General features: G+C 46.4%; 5 non-coding genes across 5 annotated transcripts; all 5 read left to right on the plus strand.

Annotated features, from left to right (window-relative positions):
- Positions 1–32: 32 nt before the first annotated feature.
- LOC142714000 (U2 spliceosomal RNA) lies at positions 33–223 on the plus strand. The gene has a single exon (XR_012870224.1). It is a non-coding gene; the product is annotated as a U2 spliceosomal RNA (small nuclear RNA).
- A 1242-nt stretch (positions 224–1465) lies between these two features.
- Positions 1466–1656, plus strand: LOC142714031 (U2 spliceosomal RNA). The gene has a single exon (XR_012870252.1). It is a non-coding gene; the product is annotated as a U2 spliceosomal RNA (small nuclear RNA).
- A 1230-nt stretch (positions 1657–2886) lies between these two features.
- LOC142714001 (U2 spliceosomal RNA) lies at positions 2887–3077 on the plus strand. The gene has a single exon (XR_012870225.1). It is a non-coding gene; the product is annotated as a U2 spliceosomal RNA (small nuclear RNA).
- Positions 3078–4315: 1238 nt separating this feature from the next.
- LOC142714002 (U2 spliceosomal RNA) lies at positions 4316–4506 on the plus strand. The gene has a single exon (XR_012870226.1). It is a non-coding gene; the product is annotated as a U2 spliceosomal RNA (small nuclear RNA).
- A 6570-nt stretch (positions 4507–11076) lies between these two features.
- On the plus strand, positions 11077–11274 carry LOC142714044 (U2 spliceosomal RNA). The gene has a single exon (XR_012870263.1). It is a non-coding gene; the product is annotated as a U2 spliceosomal RNA (small nuclear RNA).
- The last annotated feature ends 1191 nt before the right edge of the window (positions 11275–12465 follow it).

Raw genomic sequence — 12465 nt, forward strand, 5'->3', positions numbered from 1 at the left:
CAGGCTCGGGCAACGCGCGGCCCGTTCGGGTTATCGCTTCTCGGCCTTTTGGCTAAGATCAAGTGTAGTATCTGTTCTTATCAGTTTAATATCTGATACGTCCCCTATCTGGGGACCATATATTAAATGGATTTTTAGAACAGGGAGATGGAAATAGAGCTTGCTCTGTCCACTCCACGCATTGACCTGGTATTGCAGTATTTCCAGGACCGGTGCACCCTTTCCTTATGTGTTGACTAAAATCAGATTCCAAAAGTGTTTTTTGTGTTTGCCATTGTTTCTGTCTTTCTGAAGGGATCTCCCCTTTTAATCCCATTATTTCAACACCTGTTGGACAATGCATGAGTGATAATGAGCTAATTGATTAAATGCAATTAATGAATACATTGCCACCTCTTGTTTTGTGTCGTCTGTGTGTCTGTGTTTCCGGCATTTCACATTGGAACAGCTCATTCACCTTCCTTGTCTTCTCTCTGCCCTCCCTTTTAGGTAAGTTAAAGAGCTGCACCTGAGCCAGCCACTGATTGATGCAGCACCACAGTCAAATAGTGGAGTGGAGTAGGGGAACAGCAAACAGCCATTAAAGCCGCCCGCCCGCCCGCCCGCCCGCCACAATGGACCTACCTGTGTACACTAGATGGATGTGATGGAATGTACTGTCGTCCCTACATTTCAAGAAGGAGTAAGAATTGCAGTTGCAACAAAGCCTTGCTTGCCTACAAAGAGAGCAGCAATTTGGATTTGTTACTATGTTACCTAGAAGAATAACAAACTGTGCAAGGATGGAGGTTGTAGGAGCAAGGAGAAGTTGTCTGTAAAGTTGGTGGATGCTTATTTTCCATTTTGCAGTCCCTTGTCTCCCTCTTGTGGCCTCCTGGAGGCAACTAGCTGTGCAAAAAAAGACAGCCTGGCGGCCGGCTGTTGCAGTGTTGCCCTCTCAGGCAACACTGAGTGACTGACTGAGCCGCACCGTCTTATATAAAGTTCAGACGGAACTTTGCACGTGTCATAGTGGAGCCCTGAGGAGCCAGAGCCAGCTTTCTGACATCATAATGGGGCCTCAGAGATAAAAGCCTGGGCCCAGGCAGTGTTGGTCAGTGCTGCTCAGCAGGCAGCACTGGACTGGACTGGATTACAGCTGATACAAGGTGTGAAGGAACAAGGGGTGGCTGTGGGCATGCACTGGCTGCCGCTGCCAGTGTTTATCTGCATGGCAGCAGGGCATTTGGGCGTTGCCAGGAAGGCATTTTTATGTAGATTCCTCCTCTTTCAGCACTGCATAGTGGTGCAAGCAAAAGAAGCAAATCCTGTCTGGCTTCCTCTCCGGCCTTTATTCACCTCCCGTGTAGCTGTGAGTGTGTGAGCCTGCAGGGCCCCATGGAATTGCCTAGAAGTAGGCTGAATCGCTGCAAGGGCTGAACAGCAGTATCGGGCAGGCTCGGGCAACGCGCGGCCCGTTCGGGTTATCGCTTCTCGGCCTTTTGGCTAAGATCAAGTGTAGTATCTGTTCTTATCAGTTTAATATCTGATACGTCCCCTATCTGGGGACCATATATTAAATGGATTTTTACAACAGGGAGATGGAAATAGAGCTTGCTCTGTCCACTCCACGCATTGACCTGGTATTGCAGTATTTCCAGGACCGGTGCACCCTTTCCTTATGTGTTGACTAAAATCAGATTCCAAAAGTGTTTTTTGTGTTTGCCATTGTTTCTGTCTTTCTGAAGGGATCTCCCCTTTTAATCCCATTATTTCAACACCTGTTGGACAATGCATGAGTGATAATGAGCTAATTGATTAAATGCAATTAATGAATACATTAACACCTCTTGTTTTGTGTCGTCTGTGTGTCTGTGTTTCCGGCATTTCACATTGGAACAGCTCATTCACCTTCCTTGTCTTCTCTCCGCCCTCCCTTTTAGGTAAGTTAAAGAGCTGCACCTGAGCCAGCCACTGATTGATGCAGCACCACAGTCAAATAGTGGAGTGGAGTAGGGGAACAGCAAACAGCCATTAAAGCCGCCCGCCCGCCACAATGGACCTACCTGTGTACACTAGATGGATGTGATGGAATGTACTGTCGTCCCTACATTTCAAGAAGGAGTAAGAATTGCAGTTGCAACAAAGCCTTGCTTGCCTACAAAGAGAGCAGCAATTTGGATTTGTTACTATGTTACCTAGAAGAATAACAAACTGTGCAAGGATGGAGGTTGTAGGAGCAAGGAGAAGTTGTCTGTAAAGTTGGTGGATGCTTATTTTCCATTTTGCAGTCCCTTGTCTCCCTCTTGTGGCCTCCTGGAGGCAACTAGCTGTGCAAAAAAAGACAGCCTGGCGGCCGGCTGTTGCAGTGTTGCCCTCTCAGGCAACACTGAGTGACTGACTGAGCCGCACCGTCTTATATAAAGTTCAGACGGAACTTTGCACGTGTCATAGTGGAGCCCTGAGGAGCCAGAGCCAGCTTTCTGACATCATAATGGGGCCTCAGAGATAAAAGCCTGGGCCCAGGCAGTGTTGGTCAGTGCTGCTCAGCAGGCAGCACTGGACTGGACTGGATTACAGCTGATACAAGGTGTGAAGGAACAAGGGGTGGCTGTGGGCATGCACTGGCTGCCGCTGCCAGTGTTTATCTGCATGGCAGCAGGGCATTTGGGCGTTGCCAGGAAGGCGTTTTTATGTAGATTCCTCCTCTTTCAGCACTGCATTGTGGTGCAAGCAAAAGAAGCAAATCCTGTCTGGCTTCCTCTCCGGCCTTTATTCACCTCCCGTGTAGCTGTGAGTGTGTGAGCCTGCAGGGCCCCATGGAATTGCCTAGAAGTAGGCTGAATCGCTGCAAGGGCTGAACAGCAGTATCGGGCAGGCTCGGGCAACGCGCGGCCCGTTCGGGTTATCGCTTCTCGGCCTTTTGGCTAAGATCAAGTGTAGTATCTGTTCTTATCAGTTTAATATCTGATACGTCCCCTATCTGGGGACCATATATTAAATGGATTTTTAGAACAGGGAGATGGAAATAGAGCTTGCTCTGTCCACTCCACGCATTGACCTGGTATTGCAGTATTTCCAGGACCGGTGCACCCTTTCCTTATGTGTTGACTAAAATCAGATTCCAAAAGTGTTTTTTGTGTTTGCCATTGTTTCTGTCTTTCTGAAGGGATCTCCCCTTTTAATCCCATTATTTCAACACCTGTTGGACAATGCATGAGTGATAATGAGCTAATTGATTAAATGCAATTAATGAATACATTGCCACCTCTTGTTTTGTGTCGTCTGTGTGTCTGTGTTTCCGGCATTTCACATTGGAACAGCTCATTCACCTTCCTTGTCTTCTCTCCGCCCTCCCTTTTAGGTAAGTTAAAGAGCTGCACCTGAGCCAGCCACTGATTGATGCAGCACCACAGTCAAATAGTGGAGTGGAGTAGGGGAACAGCAAACAGCCATTAAAGTCGCCCGCCCGCCCGCCCGCCACAATGGACCTACCTGTGTACACTAGATCGATGTGATGGAATGTACTGTCGTCCCTACATTTCAAGAAGGAGTAAGAATTGCAGTTGCAACAAAGCCTTGCTTGCCTACAAAGAGAGCAGCAATTTGGATTTGTTACTATGTTACCTAGAAGAATAACAAACTGTGCAAGGATGGAGGTTGTAGGAGCAAGGAGAAGTTGTCTGTAAAGTTGGTGGATGCTTATTTTCCATTTTGCAGTCCCTTGTCTCCCTCTTGTGGCCTCCTGGAGGCAACTAGCTGTGCAAAAAAAAACAGCCTGGCGGCCGGCTGTTGCAGTGTTGCCCTCTCAGGCAACACTGAGTGATTGACTGAGCCGCACCGTCTTATATAAAGTTCAGACGGAACTTTGCACGTGTCATAGTGGAGCCCTGAGGAGCCAGAGCCAGCTTTCTGACATCATAATGGGGCCTCAGAGATAAAAGCCTGGGCCCAGGCAGTGTTGGTCAGTGCTGCTCAGCAGGCAGCACTGGACTGGACTGGATTACAGCTGATACAAGGTGTGAAGGAACAAGGGGTGGCTGTGGGCATGCACTGGCTGCCGCTGCCAGTGTTTATCTGCATGGCAGCAGGGCATTTGGGCGTTGCCAGGAAGGCGTTTTTATGTCGATTCCTCCTCTTTCAGCACTGCATTGTGGTGCAAGCAAAAGAAGCAAATCCTGTCTGGCTTCCTCTCCGGCCTTTATTCACCTCCCGTGTAGCTGTGAGTGTGTGAGCCTGCAGGGCCCCATGGAATTGCCTAGAAGTAGGCTGAATCGCTGCAAGGGCTGAACAGCAGTATCGGGCAGGCTCGGGCAACGCGCGGCCCGTTCGGGTTATCGCTTCTCGGCCTTTTGGCTAAGATCAAGTGTAGTATCTGTTCTTATCAGTTTAATATCTGATACGTCCCCTATCTGGGGACCATATATTAAATGGATTTTTAGAACAGGGAGATGGAAATAGAGCTTGCTCTGTCCACTCCACGCATTGACCTGGTATTGCAGTATTTCCAGGACCGGTGCACCCTTTCCTTATGTGTTGACTAAAATCAGATTCCAAAAGTGTTTTTTGTGTTTGCCATTGTTTCTGTCTTTCTGAAGGGATCTCCCCTTTTAATCCCATTATTTCAACACCTGTTGGACAATGCATGAGTGATAATGAGCTAATTGATTAAATGCAATTAATGAATACATTGCCACCTCTTGTTTTGTGTCGTCTGTGTGTCTGTGTTTCCGGCATTTCACATTGGAACAGCTCATTCACCTTCCTTTTCTTCTCTCCGCCCTCCCTTTTAGGTAAGTTAAAGAGCTGCACCTGAGCCAGCCACTGATTGATGCAGCACCACAGTCAAATAGTGGAGTGGAGTAGGGGAACAGCAAACAGCCATTAAAGCCGCCCGCCCGCCCGCCCGCCCGCCACAATGGACCTACCTGTGTACACTAGATGGATGTGATGGAATGTACTGTCGTCCCTACATTTCAAGAAGGAGTAAGAATTGCAGTTGCAACAAAGCCTTGCTTGCCTACAAAGAGAGCAGCAATTTGGATTTGTTACTATGTTACCTAGAAGAATAACAAACTGTGCAAGGATGGAGGTTGTAGGAGCAAGGAGAAGTTGTCTGTAAAGTTGGTGGATGCTTATTTTCCATTTTGCAGTCCCTTGTCTCCCTCTTGTGGCCTCCTGGAGGCAACTAGCTGTGCAAAAAAAGACAGCCTGGCGGCCGGCTGTTGCAGTGTTGCCCTCTCAGGCAACACTGAGTGACTGACTGAGCCGCACCGTCTTATATAAAGTTCAGACGGAACTTTGCACGTGTCATAGTGGAGCCCTGAGGAGCCAGAGCCAGCTTTCTGACATCATAATGGGGCCTCAGAGATAAAAGCCTGGGCCCAGGCAGTGTTGGTCAGTGCTGCTCAGCAGGCAGCACTGGACTGGACTGGATTACAGCTGATACAAGGTGTGAAGGAACAAGGGGTGGCTGTGGGCATGCACTGGCTGCCGCTGCCAGTGTTTATCTGCATGGCAGCAGGGCATTTGGGCGTTGCCAGGAAGGCGTTTTTATGTAGATTCCTCCTCTTTCAGCACTGCATTGTGGTGCAAGCAAAAGAAGCAAATCCTGTCTGGCTTCCTCTCCGGCCTTTATTCACCTCCCGTGTAGCTGTGAGTGTGTGAGCCTGCAGGGCCCCATGGAATTGCCTAGAAGTAGGCTGAATCGCTGCAAGGGCTGAACAGCAGTATCGGGCAGGCTCGGGCAACGCGCGGCCCGTTCGGGTTATCGCTTCTCGGCCTTTTGGCTAAGACCAAGTGTATTTATACAGGAGGTTTTTAGTCAGAAGGTGCTCAGGTACCCTCTCTCTCGGCCTCGGGGGATCGTCCAGGTTCGCCTGGACTTCACCCCCGTGCTGCTATTTGGGAGAGAGGCTTAGTCCTGAGCAACGAGTTGCGATCCCCCCCCCAGCCCTTTGGTGTGTCTCCTTAAAGCCAAAGGGCGCAGCGCAAGCTGTGCGGTACCGACCTGGCCACGCAAATGGCAGGCGGACCTGATGCGGTGCCGGTATACGCCCGGTTGAGGAATACTGCAAGATTTATCTTGGCAGAGGGTGGAGGCGGTCCTCGTGGTCTCAAGTTCCTTGTCCACGATATTTTGGAAAAGCGGTTGGCGGTCCACAAGAACGAGATTTTGGCGATCCAGGACTACCCAAGGCGTGGAGTGTACGACGTGACTTTCATGGGAGAAGGAATCCTCCGTGATGCCATGGGAAAAGCTGAGAGGCAACAAGGTGAACTCATGGCCTTGGGAGTCCAGGTAATTGAACACGCTTTTGAAGTAACCAAACTCGTAGTGATTAAAATGTATTCCCCATACGTGAAAGATCAGGAAGTGGCGGCGTTTCTTGCTGCATACTTTAAGAACGTTAAGCTGCTGGGGAGAGTTATGAACGAGTGCGGTGTGTGGACCGTCAAATGGAAATTTATTGTTACGCTAATAAAGGACCCCTCCACCCAAGAAACGAAGCTACCACCTGCTCGTTTTAAACTTGGGAATGTGAATGGCGACCTCTATTTCTCAGGAATGCCAAACTTCTGCAGGGCCTGCGGTACCTATGGACATACCAGTTTTAACTGAGATGTCACCTGCAGGAACTGTGGAAGTAAACAACACACAATGAGAGAATGTACAGAAGAGAAAAAATGCAATTTTTGTCAAAAAACTGGTCATCTTTATTATGCTTGTCCACATAGGTACCGAGGCGAAGAAGATGAGCAACCCGAGGTGCCCCCACGTGCTCCACCAGCAGAGCAGTCCCGTCCTCAAGGAGGAGAACAAGCTGTTGCGGCGAAAGAGCAGAGAGGTACCTGGGCTTCAAGAGTACGGCTAGCCGAAGCAAAAACAGGTGCCTCTCAGCCAGCGACCTCAGGGGATAAAAATGAGCCCAGCGCCAAGGAAAAACGGCAGGCCAAGAGGAAGGCAGAAAAGGAGCAGGCCATCGATGAACCTGTGGCATCCCAGACGGCTGGTTGCTCAGGCGGTGCCGGGCCTGCTCCTAATCCTGGGTCTCTAGAGACCGACTCGGAAGGAGAAGACTGGGTACAGGTGGGTCCCCGTAAAAAGGGGAAGCAAGAACGTGCCAGTAGGAGGGAGACAGGGGAGGAGCAGATGGATACGTCCGTGCGGAAAGATGTGGCTCCTCCTGGGACCCCCTCCTCGCCTGCACTGGTGAGGAGGACGGGCACTGCTCCCTCCGTATTATCGGACACCCCGCCATGCGCACAACCTCCCCCTCTAGACCGGCCTTCACGGGCCCAGGGGGGAGAGGCGGGGCCCTTGGGGGACCCACCAGACATGGACCCAGTCGGTCAACCGAGAGAGACCCAGGTGAGGCTGTGCGAGTCTGGGCTCCCCGTGTACGAGGTGAGTGTTGCTGGCTCAGCTCTCAGCGACAGTAGTTCTTCTCCTGCCTCGTCCCTCTTTTCAGTTGAGTCGGATGAGGGCGGGGCCATGAGTTCAAGTGAGGTTTCGGGTATTGCTGGTGGAGGAGCAATCTGATTTTAAGTACGCCTATTATTTATTATTTTAAAATCAGAATTTTGCTTTAACTCTCCACGATGTCTGAGCTTATGGGAATCTCCCTCAACGTGAGGGGCGCCAAGTCAAAAGTGAGAAGGGTTGCTCTCTTCAATTTTTTATCTTGCCTGGCAGCCTCTGTATTTTTCCTGCAGGAGTGCGGCATTCCCCATACAATGAGATATGAAAATTACAAAAAGGATTGGAAGTATGGTCCATCCGTCTGGTCTGGATCCAACGAGTCCAGATCAGCAGGGGTCGCCATTCTTTTTAAGGGAAACGTTTTAATTGATTTTATTCAAGAAATCTTACCAGGACGTATTTTAATGGTTAAAGCTTTTATTGATGGTGTAAAGTGGCAGTTTTTAAATTTTTACGGATCACCAGAAAAGAACGAAAGAGCGAGGATGCTGGAGATTTTACCGCTTTTTATCAACACATCTGAGCCTTTTATCCTCGCAGGTGATTTTAATTGTATCCTGAGAGGAGAACGCCGGCTTACCAACAGTACGAGTAGGAACTATGACAAGACCTCTGGACTGCTCAAGGATATCGTGACTGATTTTAAATTAAAAGACATATACAAAGAATGTAACAGGAGCAGTCCAGAGGAAGCCGGCGTTACCTGGAGCAACGCCACCTGTAGCTCCAGGATTGATTTTATCTTTTGTTCTGAAAATTTACTGCCTTTTAATTGTGAAGTTTTAACCAATGTGTTTTCAGATCACAGGCTTTTATCTTTTAAAGTAAAGCATGATCTTAATAATATTGTATGTAAAAAGTCCTGGAAGATGAATGTTTCCCTTTTAGACGATCCACAGGTTTTAGCAGATTTTATTGAATTTTACCAAGAAAGCAGGCGGGTAAGAGACACACGTACTCCCATCAGTGCATGGTGGGAGAAAATGAAAAAGAAAATAAAATATTTTTTTATTAAGAAAAGCGTGGCGAAAGCCAAAGAGAAATACGCTTTTTTTAAAATTCTCAATACCCGTCTGCAGACCCTGTACAAAATGCAAGATCATGACATAGACGTTAAAGATGACATCACCAATTTGAAAAAGGAGATAGCCCAGTGCCTGGAGCAGAAAGGTAAAGAGATTATATTCCGTTCAAAAATACAACATGTGGAGGAGAACGAGACCTGCTCCAGGTACTTTTTTAAGAAAATAAATAACAAAAAGGCAATTATCAAAAATATAGAAGGGGTGTCAGATGTACAGGGTCTTTTAAGTAAAGTTCATGAGTTTTACACTGACCTTTTTAATGTTAAGACTGTGGATCATAATTTTATGCGTGACTCACTGAAGGAGATTACTACTGTTTTAGACCCTGTCTCCCAGAATTTTTTATTACAGGAGCTGACGGAGCAGGAGGTTTTAGAAACTGTTAAGAGTTTTAAAACAGGGAAAGTTCCCGGACCGGACGGTATACCCAGTGAGTTTTATGTAAAATTTTATGACATTTTAAAAGAGGATCTTTTTAACCTTTTTTCTGATGTTTTTAATTCCAAGATGCTGCCTAAGTCCTGGCGGAAGGGTGAGGTCTCCCTGCTGTATAAGACGGGTGACATCGCAGTTTTAAAGAATTGGAGACCAATAACCCTTCTAAATAGCGACTATAAAATTATGGCTAAAATATGTGCAAATAGATTAAAAGCCATAATACCCCACATTATACACTCTGACCAGGTGTGTGGGGTGCCAGGCCGCAGCATCTGGGATAATCTTAACCTGATAAAAGACGTGATTGAGGACACGAGGTCTAGAAAAGGTAAATTAGCCATTTTATCTATAGACTTTGAGAAGGCGTTCGACCGTGTCTCTCATTTTTATCTTTTTAAGGTTTTAGAACGTATGGGTATACCTGAAGGATTTTTATTATCTATTAAAGCCTTTTACAGAGAATGCACTAGCAAAATTTTAGTGAATGGTTTTAAGACACAGGACGTATTTTTAAACTCTGGGGTGAAGCAGGGGTGTCCCTTGTCCCCACTGCTTTTTATATGTGCATTGGAGCCTCTGTTATGCGCAATTCGCCGCGATAAGTGTATCCGTGGAGTCCCCCTGCCCGGGGGAGGCGGCGTAGAGGCCAAAGCAGTGGGGTACATGGATGATGTGGCGGTTTTATGTAGGGACGCCCTGTCGCTTCAGAGAACCCTTAGGCAAATCGAGTTTTACTGCTGTGCTTCCGGTTTTAAAGTAAACTTCAGCAAGAGTCATATTTTAAACATAGGAAGCATGGCTCTTAGAGATATACCGGTTCCTGTGTCTGATAATATTAAAATTTTAGGTGTCTCCTTCAGTGAGTACGACAATGGTTTTATCAGTTGGGACATGGTGGCGCAGAAGGTAAATCAAAAAATATGCATGTGGAACATGAGGAAGCTTACCATGGAGGGAAAAATTTTAATAATTAAAATGATAATTTTACCTTTGCTTTTATACTTAAGCATGGTTTTCCCTCCTCCCACGGTTTTATTAAGAAAAATTACTAAAGCTTGTTTTACCTTCTTTTGGAGTTCCAGAATGGAGAAACTTAAACGTGAGACGGTAATGAAAATCAAACCAAAGGGTGGCAAAGACTTTCCAGATTTTAATAGGTTTCTTTTAATCAAGTACTTTTGTTTCTGTCTTAATTCTCTTTTTAAACAACATCATTGGTCTTATTTTCTACGTTTTAATACTGGGTTTTTTATGCGAAGGATGGGGTGGTTTGAAATTGTTTTAACCTCACCTTATGCTTTTAATCTACCAGCAAATTACGTGATTTTAGAGAAAATAGTGGCCTTGTTTAATTTTAAAGGGAAAAATTTTAATGACATGATAAACAGTAAGAAACTTATAAAAGACATAAGAGGAAATGAAGTCGTCACTAATATTGAAAATTTTAATAATGAACGCTGTGCTTTTATCTTCAAAATGGTTAATGTGTTTTATCTTTTTAATACACAGATGGACCTGGCCTGGAGCTGCGTTCATCAATGTCTTCCATGCCGGGCATTCCAATTCAGGAGAGGATTCACGAGGTCTGCTGTCTGTCCGAGGGAAGGCTGCCAGGCTGAGGAGACAGTGCGTCATATTTTTTGGACTTGTGATTTTACAAAACATATTTGGATAAAGATATTCCCTCTAATGAAGAAGATGGCAGACCTAAAGGACTTGAGTTACGAAATGATTTTATATGGACTCTTTGGATGCCCAACCGCGAACCAAAAGACTATTGCATGGAAGACGATGAACTGCGTAAAAGAAGCTCTGTGGAAGGCCAGGAACATCCTGATTTTTAAGCACAATGTTTTATCTGTTGACGATGTTTTAGGTCTTTGTTTTAGCGAGATGTACATTTATTATTTATTAGATAAAAAAAGAAATGCCACCCTTTCAAATAAATGGTTTGTAAAAGAATGGAACTCCAATATATAAGAATTTGCCACCATGTCCCCTTTTATGTGTTTTTATGTAAATTGATTTTATTACTGTAATTCATTGTAAAAAGCTGTAATTTATTGTAAATGTTTTTGAATTTTAAGTAATAAATCATTGACACCCCCGCGAGGGGGTAGCCAACTGAAAAAAAAATCTGTTCTTATCAGTTTAATATCTGATACGTCCCCTATCTGGGGACCATGTATTAAATGGATTTTTAGAACAGGGAGATGGAAATAGAGCTTGCTCTGTCCACTCCACGCATTGACCTGGTATTGCAGTATTTCCAGGACCGGTGCACCCTTTCCTTATGTGTTGACTAAAATCAGATTCCAAAAGTGTTTTTTGTGTTTGCCATTGTTTCTGTCTTTCTGAAGGGATCTCCCCTTTTAATCCCATTATTTCAACACCTGTTGGACAATGCATGAGTGATAATGAGCTAATTGATTAAATGCAATTAATGAATACATTGCCACCTCTTGTTTTGTGTCGTCTGTGTGTCTGTGTTTCCGGCATTTCACATTGGAACAGCTCATTCACCTTCCTTGTCTTCTCTCCGCCCTCCCTTTTAGGTAAGTTAAAGAGCTGCACCTGAGCCAGCCACTGATTGATGCAGCACCACAGTCAAATAGTGGAGTGGAGTAGGGGAACAGCAAACAGCCATTAAAGCCGCCCGCCCGCCCGCCCGCCACAATGGACCTACCTGTGTACACTAGATGGATGTGATGGAATGTACTGTCGTCCCTACATTTCAAGAAGGAGTAAGAATTGCAGTTGCAACAAAGCCTTGCTTGCCTACAAAGAGAGCAGCAATTTGGATTTGTTACTATGTTACCTAGAAGAATAACAAACTGTGCAAGGATGGAGGTTGTAGGAGCAAGGAGAAGTTGTCTGTAAAGTTGGTGGATGCTTATTTTCCATTTTGCAGTCCCTTGTCTCCCTCTTGTGGCCTCCTGGAGGCAACTAGCTGTGCAAAAAAAGACAGCCTGGCGGCCGGCTGTTGCAGTGTTGCCCTCTCAGGCAACACTGAGTGACTGACTGAGCCGCACCGTCTTATATAAAGTTCAGACGGAACTTTGCACGTGTCATAGTGGAGCCCTGAGGAGCCAGAGCCAGCTTTCTGACATCATAATGGGGCCTCAGAGATAAAAGCCTGGGCCCAGGCAGTGTTGGTCAGTGCTGCTCAGCAGGCAGCACTGGACTGGACTGGATTACAGCTGATACAAGGTGTGAAGGAACAAGGGGTGGCTGTGGGCATGCACTGGCTGCCGCTGCCAGTGTTTATCTGCATGGCAGCAGGGCATTTGGGCGTTGCCAGGAAGGCGTTTTTATGTAGATTCCTCCTCTTTCAGCACTGCATTGTGGTGCAAGCAAAAGAAGCAAATCCTGTCTGGCTTCCTCTCCGGCCTTTATTCACCTCCCGTGTAGCTGTGAGTGTGTGAGCCTGCAGGGCCCCATGGAATTGCCTAGAAGTAGGCTGAATCGCTGCAAGGGCTG

The sequence above is a fragment of the Rhinoderma darwinii genome, unplaced genomic scaffold (assembly GCF_050947455.1).
Source record: "Rhinoderma darwinii isolate aRhiDar2 unplaced genomic scaffold, aRhiDar2.hap1 Scaffold_4374, whole genome shotgun sequence".
Classification (NCBI taxonomy): Eukaryota; Metazoa; Chordata; class Amphibia; order Anura; family Rhinodermatidae; genus Rhinoderma; species Rhinoderma darwinii.